Source organism: Theropithecus gelada, chromosome 17, assembly GCF_003255815.1.
Source record: "Theropithecus gelada isolate Dixy chromosome 17, Tgel_1.0, whole genome shotgun sequence".
NCBI classification, from domain to species: Eukaryota; Metazoa; Chordata; class Mammalia; order Primates; family Cercopithecidae; genus Theropithecus; species Theropithecus gelada.
The window spans coordinates 5,992,822-6,005,376 of record NC_037685.1 but is presented as its reverse complement, the minus strand read 5'-3'; positions in this window follow the sequence as shown (position 1 = coordinate 6,005,376).

Sequence of the window (12,555 nt, the reverse complement as noted above, 5' to 3'; positions counted from 1 at the left end):
CGGAGCTTGCAAGTGAGCTGAGATCCGGCCACTGCAGTCCAGCCTGGGTGACAGAGCGAGACTCCGTCTCAAAAAAAAAAAAGAATTCAAACTACTTTGACATTTTTGGAAGTGCCATATTGCTAAATGTAAAATTCTTAATAAATTAATGGTCTAATTTGAGAGAGAGTTCTTTTAGAACATATAGATAGTGACTTGGAGAATTGCTATATTTAATTTAAAATAAGGCAAAAAGTAAAGGAGAGACAAATAAATAGACAAGCAAGAAAGTTGGAATGGAAGAAATTAATACTTATACCATATTTGAACATTATTTCAATACTTAATCACAACTTTTTCAGATAAACTTAGATTTTTAAAACATATATGATCACATGAGTAGAGACACAAAATTAAGTGTTACTGCATTATAGATTTGATTCAGAAAGCATAAAACAGATTTGATTTGTCCAATAAAGCTCTGTTAAATATGCATTTAATCCCTTTTCATTAATTTGTTAATAGTAAACTAGTGATATGGGAGTAATTGTATTAGGAATACTGGGGGTATGCAAATGTAAATAATTAGAGACACAGCCTCCAGTTGGGTGCATAACACAGTAGGGCAGTATTCTTGAGCACCAATAATCAAAAGCCTAGTAGTGCTATGTACCAGATAACAAAGGAGATAAACAAAATGGAGATAAAAAGGTTTCAAGTGTTTCAAAGTAAAAGACTTTACTTTAGTACAGGATATCCTAGAAAGCATTACTAGGGAAATGGCATTTGAGAATAGAAAATGTAGGACTACGTGAATATGTACAGATGTGGGCAGATGGTATTGCATTTGTAATAAATATTGTAAGGAAAGTATAGGCGTGGGGGAAAATGAAGAGTAGAGTTTTTCTTATATCTTTCGCATTCTTTTGGCTGTTTGAAGACCTTTTCTTCTCTACTCTGCTTTACAGGTTGTGTCCTCTTTTCCTAACATTTCCCTTGCCTCTTTGAAGTGATCCACAGCTAATTCATAATCTACTTATAGAGTGTATATTCTCAGCTTGAGTAGGAGACACTAAACAAAATAAGAAATTATATTTGATATTTTAACTTGTAATTTGGAGAAATTAAAATCAGGTAATGTATTCAAGAGTGCATCATGAAGGTGGTGTACATAACCAGAGTAATAAAAAGGCATTTCTTAGGATGTACAATTTGATCTAAGAGCATGTATGGAAAGAAAATAAAACAGAAAGAATGGCAATACAGCACTAGTGAACTAGAAGTAAAATCAAGTAAACATGCAGAATCATTTGAGTTAAGGAAAGGGAGTTTGTGGGGATATTTTGAAGGATTAGAGGCAAGAATGATAGTCTAAATCATGTTATTAAAGGCCCTACTGCTGTGGATTGTAGATTAGCAAGAATGGAAGCAGGGAAGCCTGTGGTAGCCTGTTGCCTGAACTCATGCTAGAAACAAGAGAGTCTTAACTAAGAAAGTTTCGGAAGAATGGCCAGAATTGGTCACCTTTGAAATACATTTTTAGAATAAAACAAATAATCATTATGAAATAGACGAAGAGGTGAAAAAATAAAAGTAATCAAGGAAGACTAGGAAGTTTTGGGTTTATAGATGTATTCTATCTCATAATTGAGATTGAAAGTTCTAGGGGAGGAAAAGGCTTACTGAAAGTTTCAAGAATTATGTTTTTTATCTATTAATTTTGAGAAGGTTATTAGACTTCTTTGTGGAACTTTAGGGAGAAAAATACATGCACTTGGATTGCCAGGTAAAGGGAGGCTAAGAAATTTAATCAGCCTTTCAGAGCTTATTATGGCCCTCTGGTGATGGGGGGGGAAAAAAAAAAAAAGAGGGACTTCTAAAGTATGCAATTGATTAATAAAAAGCCCTAGATTTGGCACACTAATGATCTTTGGTAATTTAACAGTAGTGATTTTTATGGAGAGGAGACATTTGCCCTGTCAGGTTAAGTTAATTAGAAAATAAATCATGAGAATGTGCAGACACTGAGTGTACATAGTTTGCGGGGCAGGTTTTCCTATGAAGCATAGGGGGAACTATGGAGATAGTATGAGGGGAAAAGAGGTGGGCAGTGCATACTTCCCTGAAAGATAAGCATAATAGAACTATATTGATAAGCATGATAAATAAAAGGAGAAAATATCAGAAGTAAAGTCTTGAGAGTACTAAAAAAAGTACACCAAGTAATCAGGGTCACCACTTTTAGTTTATCAAGAAGGAAGACCTTGATGATGAAAGCATGAGGCTAGCGTGATTTGGTAGATAGGAAATGTGTCAGTTCTTGTCTAATAGTTTTCATGTTTGGGATGAAATTTGAAAAGTTTGCCATTTTATTAGAGTAAGGCAGTCAAGAAAGTACTTACAGAAGGTCTGAGGTGAATGAAAAAATATATTAGTTATTTGGGACAGTGTGAAGTGCTAAAAGGTTTCCAGGTGGTGATTGTACCCATTTGAACTCTTTTGACAGGAATTCAGTGTGACACCAGTCAGCTCTTTTTTAATTTTGATTTTTCCCTGGCAAGTTAAACTGCTGGGACAATATCTAGATGGGTCTGGGAGATGACCAGTCTGACATGAACTCTTCCACTTTCAAAGAACTGACTTGACTCAAGAGGATAAATCTAGGACCTAGCATTTAGGTGAGATATCATATATTAAAGTGAATAATTAAATAAATATGATGCACATAGTTTATTAAATGACACTCTCATAATTGCAACAAATATGGAGAGAAAAATGATGGGATGAATGTGAAATAAAAAATAACTTTCATGAAAGTAAGTAAAACAAGAATATCTATGCAATGAAAGAATCAATTTGAAGCTTTCAGCCTGATTCAAACTTATCTTTATACAGGAACAGGGAACAAATTATATTGGAAAAAAAATATTGGCTACAATTTGGTTTTTGTGTGTGCTTTCACATTTGAAATTAACAACATAAAAATAAATGAAGCAGAAATATTTCAAAGCCAGAGATAATATTTTCATCAAATTTATCATTGTAAATGGCCAAAATTAGGTTCTTCTGAGAGTTTATTTTATTCAGTTTTGTTTTTGATTCACTTTTCTGATAGTTTTCATTGATGTAATAAAAATCATGAACCATAATTTTGAAATTGTTTTCCTATTAAGATATGGTCATCTGTGGACTTTTTATTTAAAGTGTTAGATTTTTAAAGTCATATTAAATAATTAGTTTACTGTGAACAACTTAGGAAGATATTTTGTTTTAAAGAAGTAACATATAATAAAGTATAGATGGCACTTTAAAGTAACAATTTAATTTTTACGTGAGCAGTGAAGTCAGGTTTCATATCTCAGCTGGCAGGAGAAATAATAATTGAATATTAAAAAAATATAAAACATTATTAAAGCCAGAAAATTTTAGGTGAATGAAGATGGATCATGCACTATTCCAAAGTAGGAAGCAGCATAAAATTCATAAACTCATTGGTTAGGAACTTGGTCTGTAGTGAACAGCTGATCTGTTATTTTCCTGTGTGATTGTTTTGCAGTTTAGTTTCAGGAGGAGCATGTTCATTGAACACTAAATTTGAACTCAGTAACTGATGTTCATTTGAAAACTTTGGCCCCTGAGCATTTTTTTCCTTACCTAGCTCAATAAATATCACACATAACAGGTTCCTAAGATATACAATACAGTTAAAGTAATTATTAAAACATCTAATATATGGTAGATATTCGGTAAATTTAACTATTTCCCCCTTTCTTTTTGATCTTTTTGTATTTTACTTTATCTCCAATGGTTTTATTAAATTCAAACATCAAATTTGAGAATGTCTTATACATCTGTAAACTCAGATTTTCTATGAGAAAGTATGAATTTTCTCTGTGTTCTTAGAGCAGCAGTTGCACTTGATTACCTATGACCAATTTACAGCAAAATCTTTCAAGATAAAAATGACAAATTGGGAAAAAGATGTATATTTAAAATTTCAAGTAATTTTAAGATACTGAGAGTTTACCTAACTTTAAGCTGCTACTTGCATTAAGACATGTGTCAAAAAGTCTAGTTTGAATTTCAACCTACCAATCCATGAAGAAACACTATGTGTCCCTCAATTCTCATAAATGATATTGACGCTATAGGGATTAAAGTAATAAATTCTTGTAGACACAATAAAACCATAGCATTTAAATTAATGTGGTTCTAGATATTTAACAACAATCTAATAAAATAGAAAAGAAAACCCAGAAAATACTTTACAGAAGTTCAAAATTTAGTTAATAACAAGCAACCACAAATAATCCTTCTTTCACTAAAAGAAAGAAGGATTATTCAGTAGAGTCAATAAATTCTCAAGTAGGTAACTAGTTGGGATTTTTAAAAAATGCAACAGCCTCAATACCTACTCACATCTTATAGCCAGCAAACTAAAAATGTGTTGGAGGTTTAAATGTAAAACATATAATTGAAAACAATTTACAGAAAAAGTAAAGTTAGGATAATATATACTTGGAAAATGGCTTTGTTAGATTGTCCTGAGTGGAGGGAAGGGGCAAAACTTATATATTTAACAAAATATACATTTGTTAACTAGGAAAAATATTGAAAATTGATATTAAAGTCAATTGTCTATATTATTGTTTTACAGAGAAACCTTAAAATCACAAAGAAAAACAAATTAGCACATGCATGAACAGAGGTGACCAGAATTTTATTTGGTAGCTAATTAAGGGAAACATGAGCTGGGCGCAGTAGCTCACGCCTGTAATGCCAGCACTTTGGGAGGCCGAGACGGGCGGATCACGAGGTCAGGAGATCGAGACCATCCTGGCCAACACGGTGAAACCCCATCTCTACTAAAAAATACAAAAAACTAGCTGGGCGAGGTGACGGGGGCCTGTAGTCCCAACTACTCGGGAGGCTGAGGCAGGAGAATGGCGTGAACCCGGGAGGCGGAGCTTGCAGTGAGCTGAGATCCGGCCACTGCACTCCAGCCTGGGCGGCAGAGCGAGACTCCGTCTCAAAAAAAAAAAAAAATAAATAAAAAATAAATAAATAAATAGGGTAACATTCTGTTTTTTATTGATAAAATTATTGGTATATGTACAGAAAGAGTAAATGGTAAAATAAAAATTATTCTAAATGCCAAAGCTCAGAAAAAAAACTCTCTTCATATTTGATTATGTTTTTATGTTTTTATAATAAAATTTATCAAGTAGGTTTATTTTGTTCATAATAAATTCAAACCTGAATTTCTTTTTTGGAAAATATATTAAGAACCAGTAACAAAATCATTTTAATAGTTATGCTTTATTCTACCTTATGCATTAAGTAGTTTAAATACTTTGCTATGAAACCAGTTTTTTCTATGTTTTCAATAACATAAAAATATCCACTATAAATTTTTACTTGACTATTAATTATTCCACATAAATTCCTAGAAGCTAAATATTCAGGTCATAGGGTAGATACTTTAATATAGATTTGACAAAATAGAATCATGTTGCCTGCTAGATAATCTGTACATTTTAATCTTTCTCTACCATTGTCTGATCGTGTTCATTGTTCCACATTCTTATCAATATTGGGCCCTATCACTTTCTGCTGAATAGACAAAACAACAACAACAAGAAGTTCCTAATTTTCATTTTAATGAATTCTAAATAATACAATTATTAATATATTATTTATATATATTCATTAATAATATATTAATTGGCTACATTCATGTTTTTTTTTTTTTTTTTTTTTTGAGACGGAGTCTCGCTCTGTCGCCCAGGCTGGAGTACAGTGGCCGGATCTCAGCTCTCTGCAAGCTCCGCCTCCCGGGTTTACGCCATTCTCCTGCCTCAGCCTCCCGAGTAGTTGGGACTACAGGCGCCCGCCACCGCGCCCGGCTAGTTTTTTGTATTTTTTTTTAGTAGAGACGGGGTTTCACCGTGTTAGCCAGGATGGTCTCGATCTCCTGACCTCGTGATCCGCCCGTCTCGGCCTCCCAAAGTGCTGGGATTACAGGCTTGAGCCACCGCGCCCGGCCTTACCCTATTTATATTGATATCCATGATGGACTTATGACACTTTTAAAATGTTATTTTAAATTTTGTTTTTAATTGTAAAATGTTATTTCATAAAAAATACTAAAGAATTTAGGGAAGTGAACATTTGTTAAAATATACATGGCTAAAATATATATTTGTAAATGAATGGAACTAAAATAAATTAAAATCAGATGTTACGGCAGCAGCAGTCACAGTAGTAGTACAGAGAATCAGCAGGGATTCATTTGAGAATTAATAAACCTGTTGCTCTCAGAGTGATACATAAAGAAAATGTTATCACGTTTTGTAAAAATTGTGAAAAAGTATTTCTATACAGAAAAGAAATCAAAAACTCCTTCTGCAATGGAGAAAATACTCTAATCAGCCACACCCCACAAATCATGTACAAACAAAACCAAAATGATAATAAGACTATTAATTTCCAAATATTCTGTAAGTTGTGTTTTGTAGTATTTTAAACACTTCTAAGTCTTTAACACCGAAACATAAACAGAACACATGCTTCAAAATTGGAAATAGTAGTTCTTTTTAATCACTCAGAATTACACATTTTATATAATTACACCATCCAACTAGAGTTTTAGTACAGTTTGGAATTTAAAAATCACAATTTCTGTGATTAGACAGTGCTTAGGAGGCAAGGATAAATGTGGCAATTCTTGAAAACGTATTATGAACAAAATGTGTGTGTCCAAACTAGAAAATTCATAACATATTTTATTGGCATTTCACATGGGGCTTACTTCTCATTCTACACTCTATAGAAAGTCTGCCACTTTACAGACAATGATTATCTAATTTCAGCAGCAAGTACTGTTGGGTTTGTGGTATTTTATAGGTCAAATATCACTTCTGTGCAGTAGATATTTATAGCGTTCTACTTTCCTGGAGAAATGCTGACATTGCAATACTATGTTTAACTTGTGAGCTCAGGTAACAGATTGGGTTGATAACATTAGTTCTAACTTTTACATTTTTACCTTTCTTCCTTTTTAGTCTGTTTTTACAAATCATTTTATCTACCTATTTGCACATATGTCATGCCTATTAATCCAGGGAAATTTCTGTTCCTTCTTTTCTTGTCTTGCAGCATGCACTTTACCTTGACAGATGCGAAATGAAAATAAATTGTGTCAGATTATTCCTCTAACTAAGCAAGCTGATAAAAATGTATAGTGTTATTGTTTGTGAAGGTTTTCTTCTTTCTAAAATCCCAGGAAAAGCAATGCATTCATGCAATACTCACACAAGTTCAAAAGCACTGAACACTGCCTGTGATATGCAGAATTGCTAGCACAAATCTTTCAGTTATGAGTGGAGTCCACTCAACCCTAAAGGAAATCTGTTACTGACTCAATGTTAAATATTTCATAAGAATCACATGAGATGCTGTAAGCAGCTTAAATGAAGTATAAGTTACATGAAATTCAATTCACCATTCTTATTCAAGTTTATATTTACAGAGATTTTCGAATGTATACATTAATTTAACACTACTACAATTACATAGATAACCCCAAAAATTGTGTATCTATAGCACAATTATACTGGTTTAGCACACTAAAAATACACACACACAGAGCACACTTTTGTAGCAATATATAACTACTATGCATTTAATGTTTCAGGAAAATTTTGTTAAGTAGTACTTGAAAAATATTGTTGCAATATTTAATACCCAATATTAAAGTTTCAAATAATATCTCATAAAATAGACTTCATTACTAATGCAAACTAGTGTTTTGTCAAGGGGATGTTAGTTGTTATTTTATTTTTAAAGTAAAATATATTTTAGAATATATAATTAAAGATAAAATTTGAATTTTATATTAATAACAACCAAAAATTGTCCAGGTGTGGTGGTTCACACCAGTAATCCAACTACTTTGGGAGGCCTAGGCAGGTGGATCATCTGAAGTCGGGAGTTCAAGACCAGCCTGGCCAATATGGTGAAATACCATCTCTACTAAAAATACATAATTAGCCATGTAAGGTGGCACACACTTATAGTCCCAGCTACTCGGGAGGTTGAGACAGGAGAAATGCTTGAACCCAGCACTGTGGAGGCTGCAGTGAGCCGAGATCATACCACTGAACTCCTGCCTGGGCAAGACAGAGCAAGACTCCATCTCAAAAATAAATAAATACATACATACATAAACAAACCGCCAAAAATTGCATGTGACTTTTGATAACAGGGATTTTAAAAAGTGTGGCCTTAAAAAATGAGAGCTTCTAATTTCACCACATAAGAAGAAACATACAGATGAGTTGGCCAGAGTTAGTATTAAACCATGTTAGTGTCATCAAGAATACAGACTCTCTTCTCAGTCCTTATTCTATGCTTACATCTGCATAGTCCCAAGATGGCTCCAATTGTAACAATAATATTTTAGGTAATGAGAAAATAAGAGAGAAAAAGGCAATAAAGAAAATGTATGCACAGACTGACAGCTAACATTGACTCCTAACTTACCTGCTTTAAGAATCTTTTATGAATGTTCCACCCAACAATTTTAATTTACATCCATTAGACAGAAGTTAGTCTTATGGAAGGCACTACAAAGGGCAATGAAGAATGGCTTTTCAAGTGGTCACTTTATTGTATCCAATACAATTATGATCTCTTATGGGTGGGCCACTGGTAATTTGGACCCACAACATACATTGAAAGAATATAAACTCATGTTATACTATCTATATTCTGATTAGTATGTTTTGTTAGTTTTTACTGAAGAATCACAAATTTCCTTTTATGACCCTGCTTACCTACATTTGGAATTATCTTTACTCCTAGCTCCCATATATCTACATCCCATATAATGGCAATTCCCTTTTTTATATGTCATCTCCTCCCATGTATGCTTGATCTCTTGAACCTACAATTGGCCATGTGTGAAATGTTTATTTTTATAAACACATAGGCTTTAAGATATTTTGAACAGAAATGATGTTCTCTCATCCATTAAAGCAATTAATTAATTAAATTATTATGTAACATTTAATTATCATTATATATTAGGATGATGCAATGTCAAATTCTCTTTGCCCATATTAGTCTAAGAATGCAGGACCATTTAATATATTCCACTTAATAATACAATCAATTGAACTTATTTTAGCTATGAGTATATAACAACTTACTGATCACAAATGTCTAAGTTAAAAAAAAACAGCATGTTTGAAGCTAGTAAAAGCACGATTTATGGAAGAGAGAAAGTAATTTTTTTAAACCTGTATTATTTTATACAGATGAAATTCTATTCTATGGCCTTATTTTACTTCTTTGAAAGCTTCATGAAATGCAAATTAGAAGCTCAATAAAACATCTCTACACACATAGAGGAATAGCTAAAACATAAAAGAACAACAATGCCAATTATTGCTGAGTCTGTGAAACATTTAGAACATTTGTTCATTGTTGGTTCAAATCTAAAATTGTACTACAGCTTTGCTTTGGAAAACAGTTTGACTGTTTTTTATAAAGTTTTAATATGCACTTACCGTAAGTAAAATGAAAATATATTTACGTAACAATTTACGTACACAGGTTGATAACAACATTCATCAAAATGTAACAAATCTTGGAATATCTATGAACTGGTGAATAGATAAATAATGGTGAATGAATAACAAAGAAATGCTAGGGATATTTACAAAAACATAAATGAATCTCAGCAACATCCTTCCAATTGACTGAGTTAGTCATATTAGATTGTATATTATAATTCCTTGTATATACAACTTTAAGGCAAAAATACAGTGACAGAAAGCAGGCCAATTTCATCATGAGACTGGGGCTAGAGAGGGGGCATCAACTGCAGAAGGCACAAGAGAATATGTCGGGGTGGTGAAAACAGTTTACATCTATATCGGGTGCTGATTACACAACTGGACTGACTTGCATAAACTCATGGAAATTTGTATTTAAAATTAGTAAATTTTATTATATGTAGATTAAACCTCATTAGCAATTTAAAAATGTTTTAAATTTATCTTTTCTCTTTCTTTCTCCTTTTCCTTCCTGAAAAAATCAGTCCAAAGCCACTAGGAGAGGATGAATAAGGTAGAGCCTTACGCTACTGTAGTGGAGAAAGTGGGGCCACATTAGCTCAGAAGAAGGTGGTGAGTGCTTCCATGCCAGAGCGTGATGGTCTGGCCTAGCCAAAACAGGATGTTACATCAAATATAGACTGAAACTTCTCCTATATACAAGCTCAGGCATGGTAACTAGAATTAACATGGGGACAATCACCTGATAAAGAACATAGCATCACTTCTCTGATATTCCTGCCAAAGATGCCTGAAAATAATCTAAACAAAAAGTATCAAAGAAACACAGATTGGAGGACATTATGCAAAATAATTGGCAAAAACTGTCAAGATCTTCACAATCAAGGCAGAAGATCAAAATGATAGAAACTTATAAGATATAACAACAAATTCAATGCATGATATGCATAATACTAGATAATAATACAGATCATTTATCCAAAAGGTATATATTTTAGAAAATTGGTGAAACTTGAATACTTATAGAAGTAGAGTCTAAGGAGTAGATAGATAGCAGTAACAAAATTTTAAAACGCTAGGTGCAATGACTTGTGTCTATAATCTCAGGACTTGAAAGGCTGAGGAAGGAGGATTCCTTGAGCCCAGGAATTCAAGACCAGACCCTGTCAACGTAGTGAGACCCCAGACTCTACAATTCTTTTCTTTTCTTTTCTTTTCTTTTTAAATTAATGTGGTGTCATGCCTGTAGTCCTAGCTGCTTGAGTGGCTGAGGTTGGAGAATCATTTGAGCCAGGAGGTGGAGGCTGCAAAGAGCACAGATGGAGCACTGCACTTCAGCCTGGGCAATAGAGTGAGATCCTGTCTCAAAACATAAAAATAAATAAAATTTAAAAATACAGTTTTAACATTGTGTATATTTTTGTTGTAGCTATGTAACATTTTTGTTGTGGAAATTATATACAAAAATATTGAGGCAAAATATTGGAAATTATAAACAAAAATATATAAGAAAATATTAGGAATTTATTTTTGAATGGTTCATAAATTTTTTGAAAGTTCTTGAACTGTACTTTTTGTAAGTTTGAGATAATTTCTACCTGAAATTGAATAATATACTACAAAATTCCAATAATTAACAGCATAATAATGTCACATTATTCTGAGACAGATTAGTTGAATATGATTGATAGGTAGAAACAGTTCCTAATTTTAATATTTTAATTCATTAAAAAGAAACATATTGGAATTTAAGGAAAAATCATGCAAAGTATACTTATATATAAATATTTAAAATAATCACATAATATACTGTAAGTCAATAGTTTGAGCTTTGAGGCATATCATCTGTAGTATTTTAAAGATGGAAGACTCAAAAGTGGTTTTTAATTATTTCTCAGTCAAGTAAACATTCATACCCTTACTTTCTCCACATTTTATACATTTTTATTTAGACATTATGATTCACCCTTTTAGTGTTCAATTGTATGATTTTACATGTTTTTTCATGTTCTCACCACCAAAATTGAAGTATGAAAACAGTTCAATCACAACACCAAAATTAATATATCTTTTCACTAGTAAATTCCAAACATTTTAAACATTAAAATGTAAATATCCATGTGTTCAAATATGTGCTCATCGTGCAGCATTCAATATACTTAGGCAATAGACTTAACCTGAAATTTTAGTATTCTTTGTAACCATTCCTTTCCTTCTTGGAATTATATAAGAATTTTTGTTTTGGCAAAAGGATGCTAGGAACACTGAGCGCAATCAATATAGCTATTTCAACATTTCTTAAATAGTTCATTTAACTAAATGAACATTAAATGAACTTTTTAATAGCATTTTTTCATTGCGTCTTTTGTTTTTTATTTTGGAAACAAGTTATCAATCAATCCTGAAGATTACTATATTTTTATTATTCTAACTTTCCTGTTCCTCATAATAACACATATCTATAACTACTTAATATTCTATTAAATATATATTATAATAAAACATATATTTATGGTCAAATAAAATGTTGTAAAATGTGGCACATAGTCTTTTTTTTTTTTTAACCTTTTCTACACCTTTATTCCCAGTGCAATCCCTCCCCCCTCCCCCTTCCCCATGATAGGCCCCGGTGTGTGATGTTCCCCTTCCTGAGTCCAAGTGATCTCATTGTTCAGTTCCCACCTATGAGTGAGAACATGTGGTGTTTGGTTTTCTGTTCTTGTGATAGTTTGCTAAGAATGATGGTTTCCAGCTGCATCCATGTCCCTACAAAGGACACAAACTCATCCTTTTTTATGGCTGCATAGTATTCCATGGTGTATATGTGCCACATTTTCTTAATCCAGTCTGTCACTGATGGACATTTGGGTTGATTCCAAGTCTTTGCTATTGTGAATAGTGCCGCAATAAACATACGTGTGCATGTGTCTTTATAGCAGCATGATTTCTAATCCTTTGGGTATATACCCAGTAATGGGATGGCTGGGTCATATGG